Here is a 23,789-nt window from a genome sequence, read left to right as displayed (position 1 = left end):
TACAAGTTTTACTTGCATTCCTGTGATAACCTGATGTTGGTATGATGCACTGAAAGAGATTAAATCATCTCTAACTGTGTGCTGTGTGAAGGAAGTTACTGCTTACAGATTTTTTCAAATACTGCATATTTTAAAGTAAATCTTTCTCATAATGCCACTGCATCATCTGTTTTGAATTTTAATTAAATTCTTGGGTTTTTCCTGTGAATTCCTGACTTTACTGCTCCATTAAACAACATCTCAATAACTTAAACAGACCTTTTTTTCCTTTGTGTTCAAGTTGAAGGACCCAGTAAAACACAAGATTCAGGCACATTTTTGAAGAAAAACTAATTGTGGGATTTGAAAGAGTCTAGTGTATTATTAAGATGTATGAACCAAATGACCTTAAAACTACCTATATAAGTACTCACCAAAAATGTTCAGTGTAGTTTCAGTTGTTTTGTTGTTAAATCTTGTTTAAAATTGAAGTTTGTAGGTTTTCTTTTTGAGGCTCTGATGAATATGTTTTCACACGATGACGTTCAAAGGTGAAGTGCTATCAGATTCTCTAGGTCAGTGGTTCCCAAATTGTTTTTGCTGGGCCCCCCTTTATTTTACAAGAAAAATGTCCCCCCCCCCCGCACACACACACACCCACACGCACGCACTAACACATCCTCCAACCACACACACACATATTTTGCTCAATTGTGGTTTATTTCACACCTCAAACATTTAGTAAACAATTAAGCAAATACAAGTAATCTGCAGGTAGTAAGAAAATAAACTACTAACTCTTTTACGCTACGTCCACACCTACACTGGTATTTTTGAAAACGCAGCTGTTTTGTCCACATGTAAACGGCGTTTCGAATCACCGAAAACTGAGATTTTTTATAACTCATTTTTTTCATTTACGTGTGGACGAGGAATACAGAGTTCGTCACGCAAGGTCAAAGGTATGTGCCTTTTTTCACATCAGCTGTGCGCCATGTTATTGTTTACATGAGATGAATTGCAGAATGGCAGATAGATTAACAGTATTTTGTCTCTGACTATCTTCAGGTTTTACACGCTTACATATAAACACGCAGTTACTGTCCCTCCATTTACAAAGGCAGAGGCGTCACGGTGTAATTATTTTACGTGTAATTGTTTTTTTTTCCTGTGTAATAATATTCAACATTGCTATCAATAAATTTTTCAAAAAAATGCCTCTCTGCGCAAAATGGGTTTAAAAATATAAACAGCTGTGGGATACTGTTTGTCCGTGATTTAGATACGGGGAACAAATCGTGGCAGGTACGGCCTGATATTATTTGTATCCCACTGTAACTTTACTGTATAAAGAGCTAACATCTCCAAAATGTCAGGAGTAGTTAGTCATTACAACAAGTGTTTGTGAACTAAAAATCAAGAATGTGGGATACTGTTTGTCCGTGATTTGAACAGCCCAGCGCTGCTCCCGACAAAGGGAAAACCAATTCTGCAGGAGAGACCTACCTCAGTGGCGCGGCTGCCCCTCTGTTGGTCTTCCATGGTCTCTTGTGTTCTGGGGGCCTCTGGATGTCTGGAGTTTTGATCTCCTCCATACCCGCTTCACACCCTGGAGGACGGGGCTGTGGCCCCCCCCACACTCCCTAGCAGATCATTACATGGAGAAACCTTTGGAATGCAAGCATGCTGATCCACACAGGTATGCACACATGGGTATTCACAGACGCGGACTAAAGCTTTCTTGGCTGCTGCCTCAAAGCACACTGTGCGCTGTCTATCTTGCGTGCTGCACAATATCGTTTATTACTTAGTAAATACTGATATCTATGACTAGCTAGTTTATTGTGATGGTGCTTTGTTTTCTCTATTATTATGTTGCTCTTTGTTGTTTGCTGTCTCCTCTGTTTGTTTTTGTTTGTTTGTTTTTTTTTTGTTTTTTTTCTCCATACAGGTGACCGAGGAGTTTTTTTTTTTTTCTCTCTCTTCCCCCCCCTTCTCACCGTCTCTTCTCCCCTTTGGTTTTCTTTCTTTCTCTCCCCCTCTCTCTCTCATTCATTCCCCCTGTCCTATTTCTTAAAAAAAAAAAAAAAAAAAAAAAAAAAATGACAAAGGATGAACTGAAGCTCTGCCATCACGTAATGTCGCATACTGCTGTTTCTGATGTCATTTAAAAAAAAAAAAAAAAAAAAAAAAAAAAATGCCTCTCTGCGCAAAATGGGTTTAAAAATATAAACAGCTGTGGGATACTGTTTGTCCGTGATTTAGATACGGGGAACAAATCGTGGCAGGTACGGCCTGATATTATTTGTATCCCACTGTAACTTTACTGTATAAAGAGCTAACATCTCCAAAATGTCAGGAGTAGTTAGTCATTACAACAAGTGTTTGTGAACTAAAAATCAAGAATGTGGGATACTGTTTGTCCGTGATTTGAACAGCCCAGCGCTGCTCCCGACAAAGGGAAAACCAATTCTGCAGGAGAGACCTACCTCGGCACTTGTGCAGGTGAAACCGAAGGGAAGATATACTTCACCATATTTTCTAGTCTTTGGCTTAGAATGAAGTTGGTTTGGAAACATATGCTTCATCTCCTGCTTTGCGTTTGTGTAGGCGCCCCGTGCTAGCAGTGTCCAAGCTTTGTTTTTTTTGTTTTTTTCCCTTTTCATGCCGCGCCCCCCCTGCAATGGCTCTGTGCCCCCCGTAGAGGGCGGGCCCCACACTTTGGGAAGGTCTGGTGTAGGGAATATTTTCTTGGCACGCTTTCCACCAACTGAGCATAGTTTAAAAACAACCGTTTACTACCTGAGTGTAGTTACTAGTAGAGCAGGGCGATATGGCCAAAAATATTTATCACGATATATATTTGAAAATTTGCGATAACGATATAACTGACGATATAATTGATGCGAGACAAAATACAACTCCACAACATTACTAGCACAAAAAGACAACCTTGCATTTATTTTCACTTAAACAAGAAGCTGGTTTTTATGTACATTAAAGCTATATAAAAATTTAACAGTGCAAATGCAAATTCCTTGCTGAAAGTTTAACCAAAAGGCATTTCCAGTAGAAATGGGCTGACATATCCTGAGCATAACCATGTATAATATCCACTGAAGTTAAAAAGAGGTGCTTTGCAACATTAAGCTACAGTGTGCAGTACGTATTTTTCGGACCATAAGGTGCACGGGATTATAAGGCACATTAAGCGAAACAAAGCAGTCAGATAAATCAAACTTTATTAAACTCATTCTTCTTGCTTCCTCCACTTCTGTACCATTGATTCATTAATGTTGAATTCTCTGGCAGCTGCTCTATTCCCATGTTGTTGCAGTATATTAAACATGTTAACAACACAAAAGCCATATTAAACGCAGACTACTTTAGAAGTAGGATTCGTCGCGTCATCACTGAACAACCGGATACCCAGAGAGACTCAGACAGCTAACTATAATATTTATGAAAACTGGTTCAGCCACTGAAGGGCAAAACTGGTGGTATCACAGTAAAGATTATTTTAACATTAACTAAAATGGAAAGCTTAAGTCATGTTAAACCTAAATAACAATTATTTTAAAAAATGAGTCAGCAAAATATTCTTGACTTGTCTGGAGACAGCCAAAACCAGTTAACAAATAAATTAATAATAATAATGGATTGCATTTATATAGCGCTTTTCGGGACCCCTCAAAGCACTTTACAAAGCCACTATTCATTCACTCTCACATTCATACACTGAAGGCAAGCTACAGTTGTAGCCACAGCTACCCTGGGGCAGACTGACAGAAGCGAGGCAGCCATATTGCGCCATCGGCCCCTCTGGCCATCACCAGTAGGCGGAGTGTCTTGCCCAAGGACACAACGACCGAGACTGTCCGAGCCAGAGCTCGAACCGGCATGTGAGTGAAGTTGGCCCCCCCACCTTCTTCAAATCCAACAAAAGTGGTATCAAATGTTTATGCTACGTTTGTGCTGGTTTGTGCTGCAAAAATTTTCGTTTGTGCTACTATCATTTTAAAGATATTAATGAAAATGTAAAGGTCAAAAGGTCAACCACCCCCCCCACATTACCCAAATTAAACAAAATTGATGCCAAACGTTTGTGCTACGTTTGTGCTGGTTTGTGCTGCAAAAATTTTCGTTTGTGCTGCTATCATTTTAAAGATATTAATAAAAATTTCTAGAGGTCATCAGCGGTCAACCAGCCCCCCCACATTACCCAAATCAAACAAAAGTGGTATCAAACGTTTGTGCTACGTTTGTGCTGGTTTGTGCTGCAAAAATTTTCATTTGTGCTGCTATCATTTTAAAGATATTAATAAAAATTTCTAGAGGTCAACCAGCCCCAGTGGAGTCACCTGTAATGGAGAGGACCTTCCAGATGAGGCAGGTGCAGTAGATCTCCTGGGGAGGGAGGCAAGAGAGGTCCCCACAATGCTCTCGGCTGTTCTCACTAGCCGTCGTCATTTTTTCCTGCAGAACCCAATGCAGGAGTCATACCACACAGTGATGCAGCTGGTGAGGATACTCTCAACTGTGCCTCTGTAAAAGGTGCTCATAATGGGGGTTGAATCTCTTGTGCTTCTCAGTTTGCAGAGGACGTAGAGTCGCTGTTGGTCTTCTCCACATTCAGGGACAGGTTGTTGTTGCTGTACCACTCTGCCAGATGGTTAACTTCACCCCTGTAGTAGATCTTGTCGTGGGTCAGCAGAGCTCAACACACATCCTTGGGGAGCCCCCGTATTCCGTGTTCTTGGGCTGGAGGTGTTGCTGTCGACCCGTACTGTCTGCCGTCTTCCTGTCAAGAAATCTAGCAGCCCGTTATACAGCAAGGTGCTGATCCCCAGCAGATCCAGTTTGTGAATGAGTTGCTGGGGAATGATGGTGTTTGTGGTGTTATCTGTTTAAGTATATCCGGTTTTATGGTGAAAAGGTGTTGGGTACCGGAAGTGACAAATAAAGGTCGAAGTTGTTTGCTCTACAAGGTGTCGTCTCTTTCCCTACCGAAAACCACGACATGGTGTCAGAAGTGGGATGGATGTAAGTGCCTTATCATCGGGGAGTGACAGCAAGCGACTTTGGGAGTGATAAAGAGTTTTCTCGAGACGAAAGATGTCGGACGAAGAAGCGGGAGCTAGCGCAACAGTTACGCGGCCTCGCACGCCACCGCCCCACCAGCGAGCTAACGGTGGCTACGATGCTAACGCCAACCTACCCCCGAATGCCACTTTCACCATCCAGCCCCCCGAGCTGTTCGATTTCTCGAAGCCACAGCATTGGGAAAAATGGATAAGGATGTTTGAAAGATTTCGACTCACAAGCAACCTACACCTTAGCTCCGAGGCTAACCAGGTGAACACTCTCATCTACTGCATGGGGGATGAAGCAGATGATATCCTCCGAGGACAAGCGTTATCTGACATACAGAGACAGCAGTATCAAGCAGTAAGAGACACTTTGGAGATGTACTTTGTTCCCAGAAAAAACATTATCTACGAGAGAGCCCGCTTTAATCAGAGAACACAGCAAGCTAATGAAACTGTAGACTCGTTTGTCACTGCACTTTACGCTTTAGCGGAAAACTGCAGTTATGGTGCGCTGCACGATGAGTTAATAAGAGATCGCCTCGTCGTGGGTCTGAAGGACATCAGCCTAGCGGAGAGACTTCAAATGGACAAAGATTTGACGTTAGAGAAAGCGGTTAACCAAGCCAGGCAGTCGGAAGCCATCAAGAAGCAGCAGTCGGCCATCAGAGGGGAAAATAAAATGGAAATAGACGCTGTGTCAGCTAAGCACAAGGAACAAAGGCATTCAACGTTCAAACCCCATGGAGATCGCAAATACACATCAAAGGACAAAACATCTAATGGGAGATCATGCTACAGGTGTGGGAAAACCCCTGCACATGGTAAAGATCAATGCCGAGCGAAAGATGTATTTTGTCACTCATGTGGTAAAAGAGGTCATTTCAGTAAAGTGTGTAAATCTGTTAAATCTGTGCATGTGATAGAAGCCGAAGAAAGCGATGTTACACCCGTGTTTCTTGGTTCTGTAGACGTAGGCTCAGATCCTTGGTATGCAGATCTCACTATCAGAAACCACAAGGTCAGATTTAAGATAGACACAGGAGCTGACGTATCTGTTATCCCTGCCCAGACGTTTTACAGCATAAACCAGAACGAGACAGGGTTATGCAAACCAGATAGACCGTTGTTTGGGCCGAGTGGTTCCCCACTTGACGTGTTGGGTATGAGCAGAGAAACACTTTGCAAAGGTGAACAGGGAATACAGGAAAATGTGTACATTATCAAAGATTTGCACGTAGCACTGTTAAGCAGGCCGGCGAGTGTCAAGCTGAACCTAGTGTGTAGAGCCGACAGTATTGACATGAATGTGCTGCACGAAAAATACCCGAAACTGTGTCAGGGTTTAGGCTTAATGCAACAACCTTATTCAATTAAGTTGAAGCCTGAGGCTGTGCCTTTTTCCCTGGCCACACCGAGACGGGTCCCCATTCCACTGTTAGGAAAAGTGAAACAGGAACTGGAAAGAATGGAGTCCATGGGAGTAATCAGCAGAGTAGAAGAACCAACGGAGTGGTGCGCAGGAATGGTCCCGGTGCCAGCAAAAAACGACTCAGTACGTATTTGTGTTGACCTCACCCACCTCAACGAAGCAGTGTGCAGAGAAAAGTACATCCTGCCTTCGGTTGAACAGACTCTAGGTTCTCTGGCGGGAGCTAAAGTCTTCAGCAAGTTGGACGCAAACAGAGGCTTCTGGCAGGTTCCATTGTCACCAGAGTCAGCACACTACACGACATTCATTACACCCTTTGGGCGCTTCTACTTCAACAGACTTCCTTTTGGAATAGCGTCTGCCCCAGAACATTTTCAGCGTAGAATGTCAGTAATCCTTAATGGGCTGCCAGGCGTGGTCTGTCACATGGATGATATTCTCATTTGGGGACAGGATCAGCAGGAGCACAATGCCAGACTGCACACAGTGCTCAGTAAACTTCAAGAGGCCGGCGTCACACTAAACATGCAGAAATGTGAGCTGAGCAAACAGGAAGTGAAGTTTCTTGGACACATCTTGTCTGCGGAAGGAGTGCAGCCTGACCCAGACAAAATTAGAGCAATCTCAGAAATGAAAGAGCCATCAAACGTCAGTGAAATGCGCAGCTTTCTTGGGATGGTAAACCAATTAGGTAAACCAAATCAGTGGGTTTGGAGCTGCGCACAGCAAAAAGCATTCAAGCAGCTGAAAGGCGATCTGACGTCAACTCCCATTCTTGCACTCTATGACCCAAACAAAGAGTTAAAACTGTCTGCAGATGCTTCCTCCTATGGACTGGGAGCAGTCCTATTTCAAAAAGAGGGAGAGCAATGGAGACCTGTTGCATATGCGTCTCGTTCTTTAATGGAAACAGAACAGAGGTATGCACAGGTGGAGAAGGAGGCGCTTGGATTAACATGGGGGTGTGAACGATTCAAAGATTTCCTCATCGGGAGACACTTCTCCTTAGAGACTGACCACAAGCCACTCATCAGCCTGTTAGGCCAGCAAGCCCTAACCGAGCTTCCACCCAGGATCCAACGATTCCGCCTAAGGCTTATGAGGTACAGCTACACCATCTCACACACTCCTGGTAAAGCACTCCTCACAGCAGATGCACTGTCACGTGCACCCATTAACCAAGACCCTGATTCAAAAGCTACAGCCGAATTTCTGGAAGACACAAATATTTATGTGGATGAAATTGTCAAATGCATGCCTGCTACCTCGACATACATCACACAGGTAAAAGAACAGTTAAAAACCGACAGCATATGTTCAGAGGTCATGACTTTTTGTCAGAGCTGCTGGCCAGAATATAGCCATCTCATAGGCCCAATTAAAGCATATTGGCCACACAGAGAGACCTTAACTGTACATGACAATCTGCTACTGAAAGGCACCAGACTAGTAATCCCCACTGCTATGCGCCACTCTGTCCTAAGTGCCCTACATGAGGGGCACCAGGGAATGTCTAGATGCAGAGAGAGAGCCAGAGAGGCAGTGTGGTGGCCTGGTCTGAGTGGGCAAATAAATGAACTTGTGAAAAACTGCACCATTTGCATCAAAGAGCGTACTAACCCAGCACAACCTTTAATGCCAAGCCAACTCCCGGAGAGGCCATGGCAAAAAGTTGGTGCAGACCTTTTTACACTCAATGACAGCAACTATGTGCTTTTGGTGGACTACTACTCGAAATTCGTGGAAATAGCCAAACTTACCCCCACCAGATCGGAAGATGTTATAGTACACCTAAAATCTGTCTTTTCCAGACATGGAATTCCAGAGCTTTTCTACACTGACAACGGACCTCAGTTTTCAGGACAACAGTTCAAAGACTTTGCAGCAACCTATGGGTTCAGACATGTAACAAGCAGTCCTAGATTTGCACAGAGCAATGGCGAGGCTGAGCGTCATGTCCAAACTATGAAAAACCTGCTAAAGAAGGCAAAAGACCCATATCTTGCACTTCTAGCTTACAGAGCAACACCATTGGCTAACGGATATAGCCCGGCGCAACTACTGATGGGACGGAGACTGCGCACGCCAGTTCCCCAGCTTCCTTCCCTACTCAATCCCAGCCTGCCCAATAAGAATACAGTGTTGGCAAAAGCGAGAGAGAGAAGGGCGAGGGACAGTGATGCGTACAACAGGAGACATCGGGCGACTGAACTTCCTCCACTCGCACCGGGGCAACCAGTGTGGATTACAGACACTAGGCGTGAAGGGACTGTCATCTCCTCTCACTCCACACCCCGCTCTTATATGGTTGAGACTCCTTCAGGAGCCATCAGGAGAAATAGACGTCACCTCCAGCCATTGCCAGAGTCCACACCAAAGTTACAGACCCCATCTACCCCCGTCAGTCCCAGAGAAAATACCCTGCCAGCTCCCAACCTATCGACGTCTACAACTCTGACTCCCAAGACAGAAGTCCCAGGTCTTGTCAGAACTAGAGCTGGCAGAGTTGTCGTAAAACCACAAAGATTGAACTTGTGAGATTAAATAAAGCAAAGCTTCTTGAGTTAAAAATAGAGTAGCTACAGTTGTGGTCAAAAGTTTACATACACTTGTAAAGAATATAACATAATGGATCTACTGAGTGTCCCGTTATTTCTAAAACTCTGATTTTTCTCTGATAGAGTGATTGGAACAGATACTTCTTTGTCACAAAAAACATTCATGAAGTTTGGTTCTTTAATGACTTTATTATGGGTTAACAGAAAAAAGTGATCACATCTGCTGGGTCAAAATTATACATACAGCAACATGAATTAGCAATTTTGGTGACTTAGAAAGTTGTCAGTGAACTGAGCTTCATAGCATGGCCTCTTAACTTCTTGTGAATGATTATGAGTGACTACAGCTGGTGACTTCTCTTAGACAGGTTAAATAGGGCTCATTGGATACAAACGCCCACAAATGCTACAATGGGAAAGTCAAAGGAGCTCAGCATGGATCTGAAAAAGCGAATTATTGACTTGAACAAGTCAGGAAAGTCACTTGGGGCCATTTCAAAGCAGCTGCATGTCCCAAGAGCAACAGTGCAAACAATTGTTTGTAAGTATAAAGTGCATGGCACTGTTTCATCACTGCCAAGATCAGGAAGAGAATGCAAGCTATCACCTGCTGCTGAGAGAAAATTAGTCAGGAGGATGAAGAGTCAACCAAGAATCACCAAAAGGCAGATCTGCCAAGAATTAGAAGCTGCTGGAACACAGGTGTCATTGTCCACAGTTAAACGTGTTTTGCATCTCCATGGACTGAGAGGCTGCCGTGCAAGAAGGAAGCCCTTGCTCCAAAAGCGGCACCTTAAGGCTCGACTGAAGTTTGCTGCTGATCATGTGGACAAAGATAAGACCTTCTGGAGGAAAGTTCTGTGGTCAGACTAAACAAAAATCGAGCTTTTTGGCCATAATGCCCAGCGATATGTTTGGAGGAGAAAAGGTGAGGCCTTTGACCCCAAGAACACCATGCCTACAATCAAGCATGGTGGTGGGAGTATTATGCTGTGGGGCTGTTTTGCTGCCAATGGAACTGGTGATTTACAGAGAGTAAATGGGACAATGAAGAAGGAGGATTACCTTCACATTCTTCAACATAACCTAAAATCATCAGCATGAAGGTTGGGTCTTGAGCGCAGTTGGGTGTTCCAACAGGACAATGACCCCAAACACACATCAAAAGTGGTAAAGGAATTGCTAAATCAGGCTAGAATAAGGGTTTTAGAATGGCCTTCTCAAAGTCCTGACTTAAACCCCATTGAAAACGTGGACAATGCTGAAGAAACAAGTCCATGTCAGAAAGCCATCAAATTTAACTGAACTGCACCAATTCTGTCAAGAGGAGTGGTCAAAGATTCAACCAGAAGCTTGTGGATGGCTACCAAAAGCACCTAATTGAAGTGAAAATGGCTAAGGTGAAGGAAATTGCCGTCCCGGGTTTCCTCCGTGGCGTGAGCGATAAGCAGAGTTTTGTCCTTTCCTTATAAGATTCCTAATTATTTAAAGTAACACTCAGGTATGCCGTTCAGCTGGGTTAGTTACGATATCGGGAGCAGTTAGGAGAACAAAGTGATACAGAAACTGTTCAGATTGCTTTCCCAGAATCAACTCAAAGGTTTATTTGATACACAGCAGTTTATATAGAGAAAAAAAGGTTCGTGTGTCGGCTTTCCCAGTTCAAACCGGTACAGACTAAATAAGGAAACGTCTTCCTGCCTTCTGAGCAAAGTATCCCTTGTGTAGTTTATCAGTTCAGCTATAATTTATGATCATCCCAGCAAAATACACTCCTAGACATAAAATACAGAGTTCTTTCATTAGTGAATTCTGAAACAAACCACCTAGCCTTTAACGAGCCTTTTTCTAAGAGATAAGGAAGGGAGGATGGGAGTAAGGAAGTGGTCTCATCTCTGTGGTGTTTTCGACCTTGGGGTACCAGCTTGTGAGTCTTACACATTAATTCTTGGGTCACAGAGAAAGAGAAAAACAACTAGTATATAGGCCTTATTGAGTAACAGTTTTCCTGTATAAAACAATATCCTGTAAATGCTTACCGTGGTATCAAAATATCATAACAGTTCTCCCCTTTTATCATGAAATGATAACATAGTATAAAGACAGAATGTAATAACATAATATAAAGATAAATCATAAACGTGAAACAAATCATAAATGTAACTAGTCCTTCGAGTGAGCTTAATATCAAAATTTTAAAAAGAAGAAAAGAAAAACAAGGAAACGTCATTCTCTTCTTGGACAACCGAGTAATTCACAATCTAATGCTCAATACATACATCAGGATCATCATTGATGACATCTGACACATAATCTGGGTCAATTTGTGCCAATTGCAAATACATTGAAGTAGCTGTACTAGTAGCTATACGGGTTATCATTGAACGTACACAGGGTACCACACAACAGACAATAATCATCAAAAACAAAATAATACATGCTACAATGGTTACAAAAGCTACAATTAGTTCCTTCCATTTTCCAAACGTGTCCTGCAGCCACTTGTCAAGCCACTGACCGTGACCTGCATTGGCTCTTAGTTCTATCTGCAATGCTTCAAGTTTATTCATAGCTAGTGTGAATGAACCGTTAGGGGCGGTATTATTGGGAATGAAAGTACAACAAACATCTCCGAACATCGCGCAAACACCTCCTTTCTCAGCTAACAGCATGTCTAAGGCCATCCTATTTTGCATGGTCATTAAAGAGGTAGCAGACATCTGTTCTCCTAGGGCCTTAAGGGCCGTATTGGTCAAATTAGTAAGTCTTTGCTGATTGTAATAAACATAATTGATCCAGGCTACATTTTTGTTTACCTGTATATGCGGTATTAGTGAGACAAACCCTGCGGATATTTCCCCTTGTGCCTTCAATTCCCTTGGTATCCCGCGTGGAACCCCTATAGCATCTATGTAAACGTTATGTGAGTAAGTGGAGCGTCTTGTACGTTTGCTAGATACAGGCAGATCTGAGGTTTGTTGTATTAGTAGTTCTTGAGCTAAAGTTACTAGACCGCAGGTACCGGTCCAATTTACAGGTAAAGCCACTCTAAGGGTATTATTGCACATTCAATAAGCATGTGGGATTGGTCTGGTCAGGCGCGAAGCTGTAAAGCCTTTTAATATGCCTCCCCAGTACGAGTCGTTTAGTGTGTTGGGCGAATGCAGGATTGTGGAGTTATCTGAATGCGTACTTATATATGCATATATATAAGAAAACATATGTCTATGTTGTGTCCTGTCAACACTCGCTGCTAGCCATGTTTCGTTACAGCGTGCTCCTGGAGAGTCAGAAAAAAATGTATAGTTTTGCGCGTCATAATTTATGTTTTCAAGTTTTGGTCGGTGTATGCATGTCATCAAGATATTTGGGTGATGGCGCACCTGTTTTGGGGGCGAAAGAGGTTCAGTGCGGTCTTCGGGGCGATTCATTGGGTTACAGGGGTGGGTAGAGTCGTTAATCATGCTAACATCCTTACTAGAGACTTGTCCTGTGTATATGAGTAGACAATCTAAAGGACTTAGTTCCACTCGCACCGCTTCAATCAGGGTTACTGTTAAGGGCCCCTTTTCATCATTTTTGAATAGCATCTTTGTCAGGGGAAAACCTGAGATTGGGTATCCCACTATAACCTGTTCTGGATTACCCTTTGAACAGACATAACAATTGCTGTTTCCTAAATCACGAGCAGCTGTTCTAGCATTTTCATACCAGGAGTTGACTCCTACTCTAGAGGGTGCATAAAATGGTTTATTAGTGGCGTCTATGTTGCCATTTACTGATTTTAGGGAACGTGAAGAGTGCATTAAGTAGGTGTCTCGCAAAATAGAGCATGAGGTATCGTCAGCAAAATATGACCTGCAGAAATGTGAACATGGTTGCAGTTTACAATACAACATAGCAAAGAAAAATCCTAAGGTTAATGCGATAAGTATGATAAATAACCTAAATATATAAGAAAAACAGTTCTTCAGTCGTCTTCTGGCCTGGTCCCAGGTTCGAGAGACATTGAATAAGCGCCGTATGATGACAATGGGCATTTCATTTTCTCCATTATCAGGATGGAGTGAGTCTAGCTTTATCAGGTTAGACATCATGTGGTACTTTTGGCTTTCTATTCCTGCTGGATGTTCGAGTACCTTGCTGTGGCTCTTTCAGACGTTGTGTGTTAATCAGTGATTGCGTGTGTACACTGGATCCGGGCGCTGGCTCGCCTGAGATGTCATCTACCCGTGTGTGTTTATTTGCTCTAGTTCCGGGCGCTGGCTCGCCGGAGATGTCGTCTGCTTGATCCGACGCCTGAGATGGTCCGATTGGGCTGGTCTTAACCCTGCTGGCATGAATCCACTGAGGTTGTCCGTCCGTAAGGATGCTGGTTCTCGTCACTGCCAGTACAGTCTGGGGGCTGGAAAACGCGGCCTCCCCGAGTGTTCTTGGTTTTAGTGACTTCACTAGTACCGCGTCCCCTGGTCTCCACTTGTGGGTTGGATCTGTGGAGGGGAGAGGCTGGGAGAGACAAACTTTCTGATAGTTATTATTCAGTGTTTCTACCAGATTGTGGACATAGTCGGACAATGCAGTGTCTATGTCCCCTTCCAATAGCGGTGCCCCTCTGGAAGCTGACCATGGTGTTGGAAATGGTCTTCCCATGATTATTTCAAATGGAGATAATTTGGTTGCTGCGGATGGAGTCATTCTAATCTCACAGAGGATTTGAGGAAGTAGTTTGATCCAGGTCATTCCTGTTTCTATCATTGCTTTAGTCAGGCGATTTTTTATGGTCCTATTCATTCTTTCTACAACTCCTGAACTCTGAGGATGGTATGGCACATGATATTTCCAGTCTATTCCTAGAGTTTTAGTACATTTTTGAATTACTTCTGATGTAAATGAAGGTCCTCTATCACTGTTAATTTGGTGAGGTATTCCGAATCTGGGTATTATTTCATTGCACAACTTTTGACAGACTACTTCTGCAGTTTCTTTTGAGGTTGGATAAGCTTCTACCCATTTACTAAATTGATCCACTATTACCAGTAAGTACTTGATGCTTCCTTGTGCTGGCATGTGTGTGAAATCAATTTGTAATGTATGAAATGGAAAATCTGGTTGTGGTAAATGCTGATGTTCTGCTTTTGGTCTTCCTACATTAGTTCGTGCACATGTTAGACAGGTTGCTAATATGCTTTTTACTGCATGCAATGTTTTCTCAATTACAAATCTTGATTTTATTGCCCCTATTACCCCTCTTTGTCCGACATGACTCACACCGTGAAAATGTCGGACAAGGACTGGCAGCAGGGAAGATGGGAGGGCAATCAAACCCTCAAGGTTTTTATATAGGCCATCTCTGTCATCTAAGGTACAGCCATTATTCTCCCAATAAGTGTAATCACATGCAGATGCTTGCTCTTGTATGAATTTTAAATCAACATTTGTTTCTAAATAGTCTGGGAGTGTAACAAGTGGCAGCTGTAGGGGCACAGATAATACTTCCTGTGGAGGTGGGAGCTGTGATGCAGCTGCAGCTTTGGCTGTCACGTCTGCTAGAGCATTACCTGTTGCTTCGTCTGTGTCAGCTGTACTGTGTCCTTTCGTTTTTACAACTGCAACGGCCGATGGCAGCTGTATAGCCTGCAAAAGTCTCTGCACAAGATCAGAATTAGCAATCGGTTTTCCATCAGCAGATCTAAATCCTCTTTGTCTCCACAATGTGCCAAAGTCATGTACGACGCCAAACGCATAGCGGCTGTCTGTGTAAATTGTCACACGCTTATCCAAATGGAGCTCACAGGCGCGTATTAAAGCCATGAGCTCTGCTTTTTGTGCTGAGTGAAATGGTAATGAGTGAGCCTCTAGTATGATGTCAGGCAATGTCACCACTGAATAGCCACAAAGAAATGAGTTGTCATTCGGCCTTGAACAGGACCCGTCCACATAAACCGTGGCTGAGTCTGGGATAGGTGTTTGTTCTAAATCTGGACGTGGTGCTGTCGATTCCTGTATACGTGTCATGCAGTCATGATCGTCAAGCCTGTCTGAGCCATCCTGTCGGTCAGAAGAACACAGCATATGGATCAATAAATGTGCTGGCGAATTGGGTGTGCTGCTCGCTTTTATGGTGAGGTTTGCTGTGGAGGTCAGTGTAGCTTCATAACCTGAGCGACGTTGTGCAGTCATGTGTTGTGTAGTTATGTTTGCTAGAATGGTCGTGACCTGGTGATTGGTGTGTAGAATAGTGTCATGTGAGAGTGTAAGCTTCTCGCAGTCCCTTATCATGATAGAGCAAGCTGCTACTGCTCTCAGGCAGGCCGGCATCCCCTGAACTACTGCTGGCAATACCTTTGAATAGAAGGCTACTGGGCGGTAGCCACTGCCATGCTCTTGGGCCAGTACTCCTGTGCAGGTCGTGCCGTTCTCTGTAACGTACAGATGGAAAGGTAAGTGGTAGTCAGGCAGACCCAAACAAGGGGCGGAGGTCAGCGCTCCCTTCAATGCATTGAAAGAGGCAGTCATTTCTGTGGACCACAGTATTCGAGGAGGCTTGTCTTTTTTGCAGCATTCACGCAGAATGTGGTCATGAAAAGAACAGTCTGGTATCCACTGTCTGCAATAGTTCACCATGCCTAAGAAGGACAGCATTTCCTTCTGTGTAGTAGGCCGAGGGACGGAGGTCACAGCTTTGACCCTGTCTGCAGTCATGGAACGTTTTCCGTGAGACAGTGTAAATCCCAAATATTGAACAGAAGTCTGACAGTACTGCATTTTCTTTGCAGATGCTTTGTGGCCAGTCTTTTGGAGGTGCTGGAGAAGCATGTGTGTAGCAGTTTGACACAATTCCTCACTCGGAGCACAGAGGAGGAGATCGTCCACATACTGGATCAGAGTACAGCCCTCAGGAGGAGTAAAGCTGTCCAGGGTAGCACGGATCACCATTGAGAAAGCAGCAGGGCTGTCTATCATGCCTTGAGGCAGACGAGTCCAAGTGTACTGCTTATTTCTATGTGTAAATGCAAATAACGGCTGTGTATCTTCATGCACAGGCACTGAGAAAAAGGCAGAGCATAAATCCACCACGGTAAAATGTGTGGCTGTGGATGGAATACATGTCAATATGCTGGGGACATCTGGGACCAGAGGTGGCAAAGGGATAATGACTGCATTAATTTGTCTTAAGTCTTGTGTAAAACGCCATACGCCAGGTTTGTTAGGCTTTGGCACAGGATTGACAGGAGTATTATATGGAGATACTGTAGGCTTTATCACTCCTGTAGTCAATAAATCTCCTATGATGACATCTAGGGCTGAGGCTTTTTCGACAGAAATGGGATATTGCTTGACATATACCGGCTTATTGTTTTTTAGCTGTGCGTGATAAGGTATACAGTCAATAAATCCTACATCATTCTCACCTTTAGACCACAATGTCATATTCTGGTATTCAGCTGGCAACGTAAGTGCAGAAATAGTACAGTGGATAGGATAGGTTAGATCTATGTGACGACATGGTGTAGTTATGTCATAACCTATGTCTGAGTTATGTGACAAAACCACTGTTTGGCCTTCACTTGTGTGAGCAGTTATCATGTTGTTGAACAGTGTGAGAGAAACAAAAGTGTGGCTCCCAGATATGGGATTACCTGGCAGTGGTTTTTGAACACGTCTTTGGCACAGTGTGTGTCGTGGAATACCAGACAAAAAGGTGTTGAGTTCATTCTCTGCTGAGCCGTCCAGCTGACACAGAGGCTGTTCCTTCTCCATGGTACATAAGGCAGAGAAAACATAGCTGTTATCAGTATCAGCAAACATTTCACCCTTTGTGTTAAATGAAATACACAAATTCATTTTTGCCATTAAATCTCTGCCTAATAAATTCACAGGCGAGTTTGGAATAATTACAAATGGATGATATGTGATTTCATCTGGTTTAGAGCCCCAACGTGTCTTTAGAGAATGAGTTTTAGGGCATTGCACTACAGTTCCATTAATTCCCATAGTGTTGATGCACACAGAGGACACAGGCCCATTATAGAATTTCCCAGACAGTGAACTTTTAGTGGCTCCACTATCCACTAAAAATGGGTATTTCTTACCATCTATTTCTACTTGTAGCATGGGCAAATGTTCTGTGTTAGGGGACAGCTGCAGATGCAGCATCGTGTGTAGTGCTTCACACTGCTGTCCCTCATCCTCACCTGGGCCTCCCTAGTAGCGACCCAGCCGGGGATTATCAGGTGATGGGAAAAGATCATGGTGAGAATTGTAACGCACCCTTTCCCATTCTGATTCATGCTCTGGGTGTCTGCGGTTACTGGAAAACTGAGCTAAATTTGCACCTCTAGCTTGTCTGCCTTGTGGGTTATAATGTGGGTTGTAAGGCTGCGGCCTAGATGTGGGGCCATTATTGCATGTTTCTTGTGGTTGCCAGTTACCTTGACTGGAAGAGCTCTGCTGACGCCTAGTGGCGGGAACTTGTACTGCGTTCTGTGGTCGAGGCGTGTGTGCCCTGTTGGTGGCTGCAAAGCGACACTCTCTGGACCAGTGTCCTACCCTTCCACAGTAAAAACAAACATCTCTATTCTTACCATTCCGTCCTCTGAAACTTCCTTGCTGTGCTGGAGCGGGTAGTCCTGCATACATTAATTTCTCACTTTCCTCTGAGCCTTGAACATCAAAATTCAACATCATCTTAACACTGTTAGCTTTTGTGATAGTAGGAAAAAGGTCTGCACTGGCCTTCAGTTGTACAAGCTTTAAGAAAGCATCTTTACTCAATTCGTAGAGATTATCAGTAGCTGTCACTTTTAGCAACTGAGAGCACTCAGGGTGGATATTGTTCAAAAAGGTGGTGATGAAAATCTGATCATTACCATCCTCTGGCATGCATGCCTCATCAGTCCAACAGTGCATAAAGCGTTTTATGAATACTAGGATAGATTCATCAGGCTTCTGTTTACACATAGTTACTGCATTTAAGTCAATTTTGTCTCTGGACATTGTGAGCAGGAATTTCTTTAGATTCTTAAAGAAATCGGCGACTTTGTCATTATTTACCCACAAAAACTCTACAGTTGTGGATGCTTTATCATGCTTTGGGTCTAATTCACCTATCTCTCTTATGAGTTGTGACTCGGTTACTCCAGGAATGCATTGACACAATATGTACCTGTAATCCGGACCACCCAAATGGTGATATCTGGTACTTCTCTGTAGTGCAGAGACAAAGGCTGTAGGATTTTTAAGAGGATTGGGAAGCTCTTTAATAGTTGTCACTAATTCTGAGATTTTAGGGGGCTGAATACAACACTGATCTCCTATTATCATAAAGGGGTAAGCGTCATTGACGTCACTAGATTTTGGGTTTGTTTGTTTACTACCGCGAGTGTTGGCGTGAGGACCTTTGTCATTCCGGCTTTGTTTTTCCTTTTTTCCTTTTAGATAAGTCTTTATTAAAGTTCGGGTAACAGGTATTTCTTTAGCTACCTCTAAACCTCTAGCTACGATATCGTGGCGTTTCATGTGGGTGTCTATTGTGGACACTGCCTGATGCAAAAGTTTTTCTTCATAGACGTCTAAATTGTTTTTCATAAGTTCCTCACATTCTTCTTTCAAAAGTTTTTCTCTCTTTCTATGTTCTGCTAATTCTTCCTCGCGGCGTATATATTGTTTTTCCTGATCTTGTTCAATTAGGTGTCTAAGATCCGTTGCATGTGATTCAGAGTTTTCGTCGCTTTCTTTTGAGCTGGTTGGATCAGAATGCTGACATTGTTTGCGTGCAGCTGCTGCAGCAACTATTAATTCGGTCTCATCTTCGTAAGGCGGCGGGGCTGTGGGCTGAATGGCTGAGCATGCAAGACTAGCTTTTCCCGCGGTAGATTTATTTTCTATGCTGGAGCCTGCACTAGTTTTATTTGATGTAAAAGTATCTACACCTGGTTCCGGTCCCTTTTTCCATAGCGGTAACATTTGATGCATCACGTCGCGGCATTCTATCATATATTTTCTACAGGACTTTTTAAGCAGACTACTTTTCTTATCACAAATGATATTCAACATTTCTACGGACCTGTTTTCTGGCGATAATCGTTCGGGATAAGGCTCCGGAAATAAATTAGAATGCATTGAACTTATAGTCCGTAAGTTGTAAACAAAGTCAGTCACATAAGCACTCCCGCATGTTCTGGATACGTAATCATGGAAGTCTTCGCCGATTCGTGGACGTGGGTTACACGTAACCGGAAATGGGAGTCGTACTGAGCTGTTGTTTGAGACTTTAAATTTAATTTTTTTTGGTTTTACAGGTAATTTTGATTTTTTATCGGACTTGTCTGTGGTTTTTGAATTATTCTGACCCATGTTCAGTGATTTCCAGAGGGGTTTACACGCTTGAAGGATTTATGTTAGTATTTTCGCTGCGGCACAGCTGAGGTTACTTTAAATTTATTGCTAGCAATTTTTTGTTTGTGTGAGCAACTCTCACTTAGCGAGCAACTTCTCGCTTAACGAGCAACTTCTCGTAAAACAACAGGCAACTTCCTGTGTCTTTCTGCTTTTAATTTACTGCTTTTAACCCTTGTATGGTAATCGGGTCTGTGAGACCCGTTTTCAGTTTTCTTTCGTTTTTTTTTTTTTTTTTTTAACAAAATTAAATTTAATTATTTACTAGCTTTCTGTGAGTGAGCAACTTCTCACTTTTTAACGTACGTTTCAAGATAACAGGCAACTTCCTGTGTCACTCTTTGGTGAGCAACTTCTCACTTAACGAGAAGTATTTAAGACAACAGGCAACTTCCTGTGTCACTTTTTCTGAGTGAGCAACTTCTCACTTTTTAACGTACGTTTAATTAAACAATTAATTATTATTATTATTTTTTTTTTTTTAAACAAAATTAAAATATTCAAGACAACAGGCAACTTCCTGTGTCCACCAACACCACACAAGGGTTAATTTACTTTATTCGGGGACTGAGGAAGTCGTCAGTGTATCTCTCTGGATCACTAAGTGAAACTTCGTCAGCATATCCCGTTTTTTTATGGATCGATCACTGAGAGAGGTATAATAGGTCTTTATATAAATATGAAAGACGCATATTTACCTTCTGTCAGCTATCCCACTTCTGACACCAAAATTGAAGGAAATTGCCGTCCCGGGTTTCCTCCGTGGCGTGAGCGATAAGCAGAGTTTTGTCCTTTCCTTATAAGATTCCTAATTATTTAAAGTAACACTCAGGTATGCCGTTCAGCTGGGTTAGTTACGATATCGGGAGCAGTTAGGAGAACAAAGTGATACAGAAACTGTTCAGATTGCTTTCCCAGAATCAACTCAAAGGTTTATTTGATACACAGCAGTTTATATAGAGAAAAAAAGGTTCGTGTGTCGGCTTTCCCAGTTCAAACCGGTACAGACTAAATAAGGAAACGTCTTCCTGCCTTCTGAGCAAAGTATCCCTTGTGTAGTTTATCAGTTCAGCTATAATTTATGATCATCCCAGCAAAATACACTCCTAGACATAAAATACAGAGTTCTTTCATTAGTGAATTCTGAAACAAACCACCTAGCCTTTAACGAGCCTTTTTCTAAGAGATAAGGAAGGGAGGATGGGAGTAAGGAAGTGGTCTCATCTCTGTGGTGTTTTCGACCTTGGGGTACCAGCTTGTGAGTCTTACACATTAATTCTTGGGTCACAGAGAAAGAGAAAAACAACTAGTATATAGGCCTTATTGAGTAACAGTTTTCCTGTATAAAACAATATCCTGTAAATGCTTACCGTGGTATCAAAATATCATAACATAAGGGACATGTAACCAAATATTAGCACTGCTGTATGTATATTTCTGACCCAGCAGATGTGATCACTTTTTTCTGTTAACCCATAATAAAGTCATTAAAGAACCAAACTTCATGAATGTTTTTTGTGACAAAGAAGTATCTGTTCCAATCACTCTATCAGAGAAAAATCAGAGTTTTAGAAATAACGGGACACTCGGTAGAGACATTATATTATATTCTTTACAAGTGTATGTAAACTTTCGACCACAACTGTATGTTTCTGCAATAGGTTCTAAGAAGTAACGAAAGTACAGTTTCCCTTACGCAGTAAATGTTTCAATAAGTTGTTGTTTTCTGAGAAAGGAGGATGTGGTGTTATCTGTTTAAGTATATCCGGTTTTATGGTGAAAAGGTGTTGGGTACCGGAAGTGACAAATAAAGGTCGAAGTTGTTTGCTCTACAAGGTGTCGTCTCTTTCCCTACCGAAAACCACGACAGTGTTGAATGCTGAACTGAAGTCTATGAACAGCACTCTGACATATGAGTCTCTCGTGTTCAGATGTGTGAGGGCTGAGTGAGGGGCAGTTGAAATTCCATCATCGGTTGAGCGTTTTGACCGACCGGTATGCGAACTGAAATGGATCCAGGTTGGGGGAAAGCGATAATTTGATTTGATGCATGACTAACCGTTCAAAGCACTTAACTTAATAATGATGGAGGTGAGTTTGACAGGACGGTAGTCCTTAAAGCAGGAGATAGATGACTTCTTGGGTACAGTAATGATGGTGGAGGCTTTGAGGCATGTGGGAACGACGGCCTGACCCTAGTGACGTGTTAAAGATGTCTGTGAAGACATTTGTGAGTTCCACAGCATAGTCCGTCAGTGCTTGTTCAAGGATGTTATCAGGACCTGGAGCTTTGCGTGTACTGATTTTGGCAAGGGATCTCCACACACTGTCTGGGGATTGTGTCACCACGGTCTGTAGAGTGGGCTTGTAGTCTGTGATGGTTTGTATTCCTTGCCACTGCCTCCAAGTATTTCTGCTGTCGCTGAAGCTTTGCTGTAGCTGATGCCACGTGACAGGTTTGCCCTTGCTGTTCTTAGACTCACCTAATTCCCGGCTCCGAAGGCTGCATTTTTCAACCTTAGGAGCATTTAAACCTGACCTGTGAGCCATGGTTTCTGATTGGCCCGGACAGTGATAGTCCTGGTCTCTGTGACATCATCGATGTTTCTGTATATTCCTGAAAGTCTGTGGTGTTGTCGTGTGTGGCGGCCTGTGGTGGAAAAGCAGTGCCTCTGAGGACCCTTCTGGCCACACCTGTACCTGCTTACGAACTGGTTTGGTGACTTTGAGCAGGGGCCTGTGGGAACCCATGGCACACCTAGATTTCTGCCTGTACTGACCCTTATGCAAAATAGGTGGAATTAAGACACAGTTCCAAAAGCAAACACAACTGATCAGTGCTGAGAGTGGTCCTGTTGCTGAGCTTGGGATGATCCTGTAATCTCTTATGAACGACCTCCGACGCTTCTATGACTGGGATGCAAGTGAAGACAGATGTAACATCTCTCTCTCACTGTACATGTACTGTTTATAAAATTAGGGAAACATAACCTGCACAAACAAAATAATTTGCTGGACAAATGTTTGACATCAATTTTGTTCGATTTGAAGAAGGTAGGGGGGGCAACTTCACTCACGTGTGTTTGTAAGGTTGGGGAAACCTGCAGTCAGCTGAGACTGAAGAAGTCACTTGGATGAGTGACGAAACGTTTCTCCAACTGAAAATGTCCAGATGAACAGAATCAACCTTTTGGGATTTACTTACCTGGATGATTAAGCACGCATCAAGACGTTATTTTATTAAAATAGCTCGTCCACAGAAGGACTGGTAGCTCCCCTTACGATAAGGGTTCAGATCGCGCGAACAGGTGTGAATGTGAATGTGTGTGTTTAGTTAGTTTGTTTGTTTGCTTGTTTTAATCAATTTTAAATCATGCTTTTTATTTGTTTTTGTTTCTAATGTCTCTGTAAATGTTGAATTTTGCTATACAAATAAATTTGCCTTGCCTTGCCTAAAAATTTTAAAATGTTAGCAGCACAAACAAAAAATTTTGCAGCACAAACCAGCACAAACGTTTGACATCAATTTTGTTTGATTCCATTAATATGGGGGGGCTGGTTGACCTTTGATGACCTCTAGAAATTTCTATTAATATCTTTAAAATGATAGTAGCACAAACGAAAATTTTTGCAGCACAAACCAGCACAAACGTAGCACAAACGTTTGATATCAATTTTGTTTGATTTGGGTAATGTGGGGGGGCTGGTTGACCTTTTGACCTTTACATTTTCATTGATATCTTTAAAATAGAGGCAGCACAAACGACAATTTTAGCAGCACAAACCAGCACAAACGTAGCACAGTTGATTGACACCCATTTTGTTTGATTTGGGTAATGTGGGGGGGCTGGTTGACCTCTGATGACCTCTAGAAATTTTTATTAATATCTTTAAAATGATAGTAGCACAAACGAAAATTTTTGCAGCACAAACATAGCACAAACGTTTGATACCACTTTTGTTGGATTTGAAGAAGGTGGGGGGGCCAACTTCACTCACATCGAACAGGCAACCTTCCGATTACAAGAGGAACACCCAACTCTTGAGCCACGATCGCAATTCTTTTGCGATAGTGGCATTAATTAACAATTTAGAAAGAATTAACGATTCTTTCTAAATAAAAACGCGGAGTCTTTTGAAAAACATTTTAATAAAAGGAAACATGAGTTTTAATACTTACCACAGAAATGTGAAGGCAGTTTCTCCAACTTCAGAGTCCAAAATCCAGATGAAGCCTGAAAGAAGCCTAATGGCTGCTCTTGCGCTTACTTTTCCCTCCTTTTCAGGTTCTTTTCCCCACAATGCATTGCAGTAGTTGAGTAGTTTACTGAATTT

The 23,789-nt window shown here is 42.7% G+C and overlaps 1 long non-coding RNA gene across 1 annotated transcript in view; it reads left to right on the top strand.

Annotated features, from left to right (window-relative positions):
- LOC308410825 overlaps positions 1-12,517 on the top strand; it is an 88,490-nt gene extending 75,973 nt beyond the window's left edge. Inside the window, exon 2 of the long non-coding RNA XR_013974269.1 lies at positions 10,457-12,517. This is a non-coding gene — a long non-coding RNA (uncharacterized lncRNA). The remainder of the gene's footprint in view (positions 1-10,456) is intronic.
- The last annotated feature ends 11,272 nt before the right edge of the window (positions 12,518-23,789 follow it).

The sequence above is a fragment of the Rhamphochromis sp. 'chilingali' genome, assembly GCF_963969265.1.
Source record: "Rhamphochromis sp. 'chilingali' genome assembly, chromosome: 15".
Taxonomy (NCBI): Eukaryota; Metazoa; Chordata; class Actinopteri; order Cichliformes; family Cichlidae; genus Rhamphochromis; species Rhamphochromis sp. 'chilingali'.
This window is presented reverse-complemented; position numbering and strand designations above follow the sequence as displayed.